This window comes from Pungitius pungitius, chromosome 18, assembly GCF_949316345.1.
Source record: "Pungitius pungitius chromosome 18, fPunPun2.1, whole genome shotgun sequence".
In the NCBI taxonomy this organism is placed as follows: Eukaryota; Metazoa; Chordata; class Actinopteri; order Perciformes; family Gasterosteidae; genus Pungitius; species Pungitius pungitius.
The window spans coordinates 13,493,894-13,499,593 of NC_084917.1; positions in this window are offsets into that span (position 1 = coordinate 13,493,894).

The following is a 5,700-nucleotide window of genomic DNA, read 5'->3' on the forward strand; positions in this document are numbered from 1 at the left end:
TCGCGCCCTCTCTCTCTCTCTCTCTGTCTCTGTCTCTCTCCCTCTCTCTTTCTCTCGCTCTCTCGTCCAGAGGGAGGAGACCACAAGTTCGGTCGAAGATTTATAACCAACATATTTCTTGATCCCTCCCTTCCTTGGGCAATTAGCTGGTTCACTCGTGACCTTTTGAGGGGTGTAGTCAGTGTTGGGAAAGTTCACTTTCTACATGAACTAGTTCAAAGTTCAGTTCACAAATTTTAAAATGAACTAGTTCAGTTCATAGTTCAAGTTCACAGTTCCAACTAGTTCAGTTCTTTCTTTCCATATGTTGCTGCGAGCAATTATTTTTCAAAATTATGGCCACAGCCCATATAGAACCACAGACAGCAATTATTTTATCAGTTTTAACACTGAAGCTATGCATCAGATTTAATCTTCATATCTAATTTTGAATCCTTATCCAACCAGGGTTTACATTAGCATTGAGGGGACAGAATTTCCCCATTGTTGCTTTAATGTTGCGGTCCATTCACTCCACACTAGCAGCAGCGTTCACCCCTACAGTACATTCTCAACACATGCTGCTTGAATGGTCCTTTTTAAATAAGGGATAAAAACACGACAGTAATCATTAAGGTGCAAATGTTTGCAAAGAAAGGTCAGATTCCTCCTCTCCTCACCGACCTTGTCAGTAACTTCATAAAACTCATTTAAATTATTATACGCCGCCTCTTTGCTACACGCAGCTGTCGCCTATGGGGTTTTTTGGGGGCACAACACTGGGTGTAGTAACCCATTTGATAATTGATTATTAAAAAAAAAAATGAACAGCGGTGTTTGCGTGTTAAATGATAATTATACAGCCATTGGCCTTCTATCAATGAAGAGAAGACGAAAAATATTTTTGCCTCTTTGAGTGGAATCTATATGAAGAGATGGTAAGACAGCAAAGGCCACCCAGAAGAGGTGTAGGTCATCTATAGTAATTTGAGAATATCTCAAATACCAGACCAATACCGTAAAGAACAGCATTTAAGATTTTCTGAATATTCATATTTAAATATTTAATAATAACATTAAATCTAATCATAGAACTGTAAATGTTGCAATACATGTGGCTCCTTCCAGCATCTGTCCCACAGCTAATATAAATATGGTGACATGTTATGTGTGTATGTGGGGCGACAGCTCGGGAAGACAAACTGCTGTGTCGGTATTTTTGCAGCTGGTTCTCAGGTCGATGTACAGAATGGACTGTGGTGTGTGCGCCCACTGTGTTTTTCCACAGCCTGCTGGTTCAAAGGGAAGGTCATGCATCATTGATGAAGACGTAAGTGGACGCTGACCCATTGGTCTTGAAGGAAGAGGCAGAAATATATATGTATATATATACGTACCTGCCTATGACCTGCAAACAAAACTGTGGGATGGAGTTTGAGGTTTGGACCAAACCTTTTGGCCCTTTTTTTTCTCAGTAAATATTCTGAACAAAAATTAGTCAATGTTCAGAGCAGAGTCAGGACAAGTTTTTTCTTTTTTTACGAAGGCGGTAAATGCAATTAAAAGCAAATAGCGATACCGATAACCCTCGGTTCCTCTTTTGGAATAGTTTAATTGGCCACATCCTGTCACTGTAAAGAGTCTATTCACACTCTGGCTTATTTCTTGCCATAATGGCATTCCCATAGATTCAGAGTTGCATTTTGGAGCAATGCAATCAGTGCCTCTTCAGCCCTGAATGACTTTCCCTGTAGAATGAGAATAATGGATCTGAAGGCACCTGATGATGGGTCCGTTGGAGGGTGCAGTAATTGCACCTTCATCTTCCTCTATTCTGTTATTTCTTCCTGCTGTTACAGAGTTAAATGGAGAGAGCATCAATCAGACAAGTGATCGCTTATTCAGTGACTGCCGCGTAATTAATCTCCCCAAAATGCTGGAAGGCGTTTGACAGTGATGGAGGGCAAAGAGCTAGATGGATTATCAGATAATTTACATGAAACGTTTAAAGTTTAAGTAATATACATCCAACCATTTGCAAGAAATCACAGGCAAGAAAGAATATACCTGTTTGTCAAAAAATGTCAAAAGATTTTTTTATAGAACTTGTTCTACTCCGAATCATGTTGTTGTTTCAGCAACAATCGACGCTGAAAACAGAATAGAGCTAAAAGAAACTCCAAACTATGCAATTTGTTTGTACAATGAAAAATTCTTAGAGTTCATTTTCCCCAAAAGCTGATTCAACTGTTACAGATTTAATTGTACAAAGGAGCTGGAGTTATTATCCAGTCAAGATCAGTTAAATTTGTAACACTTAGTAGAGTTAAAATAACTCTTTGATAGGTTTGAAATGTAACTGTACAGTGTCACACTTCTTGGTGTTGGGTTTAACTCTACGTACTGTGGCACATGGATTGAAGAGGGTGTGTCGTTAACCACAAGGTTGTTGCTCCATATCCCATATTAGTGTCCCTCAGCATGACATAACCCCTGATTACCCACTGGGCTAAAATGTAAAAACTATGGGTTGAAAATACAATGTAAGTTGTGTAATGTAACACTGAGCAGATTTATTTCACACTTATTCCGAGTTAAATTGTTAATACTTCGTTTAGTGTTGATTTAACACTGACAAGCTTAAGTGAACGATGACTGCGCCTTTTATCTCAAACTGACAGATGTTTCAGAAGTGGTCTATCAAATGGAAACATAACTCCAAATTCAATCATCATACTCAGCAATATCTATTTGTCATTCAGAAATTTCTGCTGTATGTTGTGTAGCCTCCCATAGGAAAGCTTTAAAGACTGTTGGCTGGAAAAAGACCTGTTGGTGCCAATACCCACACTGTTGCTAAGCAACTGATCAGTTTCACAACTGATATAGATGTCCTTCGATTCAGCCAATTATTTGTTTCCAAATTTGAAAGTGTGAGTTTTGAGATTTTAAAAAGTGTACAGTCAGTTTAAAAGACCCCAACTCATCTTCAAACCGCTTTGTGTCGGAGGGGTCCGAAACCACCGACAACTACCTTTGTGATCGCCATGGAGTTGTCCAACTTCAACGTGATGAATGTGCATCATTTATAGGTCTTATCAAGATACATCTTGTTCACAGATTGCAGGCTTTTGGTGACTTGCTTGTTATTTGTCTTGATGCACATGTGCCCAGAGGCATCATTTCTTCAGGTTGTTTGTCCGTCCAATATATTCTCAACTCAATATTTCAGGAATGCCTGGAAGGGGGGGGGGGTTCTTTGAATTCCACACAGACGTCCAACTATATTCAAAGATGAAGTGTTAATAAGAAATTTGAATGACTTCTACACTGTTATTCAGGTATGAAGCATCATAATAAATTGATGAATATTATTATTATCTGCAGCGAGATGTAGGAGAAAACATCCCTTCCACACCTTCATTTATTCTGCAGCAGTTTCCTGCTATTCAAAAGCTTCATGCACCAAAGCCTTCAAGAGGCAGTTCTCAATATCATGATTTCTTCAACATGTTTTGAAGGGCTTCCACTTTTCACCCTTGATTGTGTTGAAAAACAGCACAGCGTTCCATTTAGCTGCTAAAGAGCCGGGTGTTTCCCTCAGTGGTTGGTGGAGAGCAAAACAGAGCTAAAAGAAAGTAAATGTAAGAGAGTACCATGAAGTTGGTAGTGGGTACCCCTCAACAACCACGGTTGGACGTGTCGTGGACCTTTAGGTCAAGGAAAATATCGTGATTTTGGTCTCAAATGAGTTTGTTCTGTTGAATAGATGAACATTGGCCCAAGGCAAGTTCTGCAGTTATGTTGCAAAAGTAAAGCAAAAAACAATGTTGACTTTGCTTCACACGAGATGAGAGTAGTGGGAGATTCCACATTTTCTAAGTCATGCAGTCCACGGTGGTTTTACCATTAGGATCCTTTTGTTGTTATTTAAAAATGATGGCCAGTTGTAGCTTAACATTGACTGCTTGACCCTTTTAAGACTGTCTCTCCTCAGCAGTCGCTTATCCCACTCACACGCCCCTGTGATGATAGAATGAAGTGGTAATTGGATTCCCATTCTCGCCCTGGAATCCGATAGACCGCTGCTAAATGCGAGCCTCTTATCTACACGTCCATCAGCGGACCGGTATGACGAAACAACGCAGACCATCAAGAGGCTGGAGAAGGGGTGGTCATTACACGTGGAGCACAGCTGCTCTTTATCACGCCGTTAGAGCGACACGTGGCTCGCCACGTGACAAGGCACCGGCGCTGTGACTTTATCCAGGTGCCGCCTGCAGACTCGTGCTCTTCAAGCCTTCACCAGGCCACCTCGTCTTGGTCCAAAGGATTCCCTCTGACAGACTGAACTCGGTACACCTCTTGGTTTAGCCCGTCACATGGATGCTTTTCCAAATTGAATTCAAACTGTGCACGGAGGCCTCATGACCATTTCCTCAACCCTCGGAGTTGATTAATGATTCTCAGACACGCTCTTTTCCTCAGACAATTTGACGTCTCTGTCTGACTATGCAGATTCATCTGCACATCTGACAAAGCCCCATTTTTCAGCATCACTCCCCAGAGCTGACAGAGTGGATCTGGCACCAAGGCATTACGGACCACAAGCATCCATTAGGACCAGAGGAGGGGAGGGCCGTACCCAATGTCTGACAGCTTGAGCTTTTGAATTTAATTAAATGTCAAAGGTTTTTTCTGCCTATTTACTGCCTAGGGGACAGTTCGTGTCTCCTGCGAGTAGGAAAGAAAAAGTACCTCCTGTATCCCCCACCGTGAGTGGGGAGCTACATGTTTTGCAAAGTGTGAGCGCTCCAAACGAATGGTTCGAGAGAACAGACGATATATATATAAATAAATAAATAAGAACACACCAACCAGAATTGCCCATCTGCTTCAAATAAGTGTTATAAAATGCAATTTAGGGTTTCGCAAAGGCCAAAGCTCTGGAGTCAATATTGAATAAAAACAGTAGAATCTACAGAGACCGTCACATTTGTGATGTTTTAAAAATGTGCTATAAAAGCTGCTTACTGTGAAAATAAGGACTTTAGACTTTACAGAATCATATTACTGGAGCATTTGCAATGATAATAATTCAAATGAATCCCTGCAGAGAAGTATACTTAATGCAGGAGCTCAATTTCCTGTGTTTTTACTCCTTAGTGCTTAGTGAGGAACCCATTATGCTTCTTCATCTTCCACTCTGCTTGTATTTATTTCGACAACCTAAATCTGAAAACTGCATACATATCCTTGAAGTTGAAGATGATCATGAAGATGTTCTGCCTGTAGTTTCCTGATGTTGAGTTGTAAATATGAGATGTCACCCCACCGTCCGAGTACTCTCCGCTCACACCTGCACACACTGAGAGGAAGTGCAATCTGTGGCCCCCAAGGTAACGTGCTTCTGCTGCTGAGTGCCCTGAAAGGATCCGACAGGGTTAATTAATAAGACATGAAGTGACAGAAACGGAAACAACATCTGAGACCACCGCAGACAGCGGGGCGAGTCGGGTTCCACCTCCCAATTTCCCCCGCGAACACGGCCTCATGAAGTTCTCTCTCTTCGTTTTTTTTTAGAGAAACCATCCGAAACCATAACGTCTCGCTCTCTTTGAAGTATGGCGGTTCATGTCTGTGCACTCTGAGGAAGGCAGCAATGAATGGAAAAGCCATTAGCCCACGCATATGAGAAGCACCTTCCCTGCCTCTGTTGCG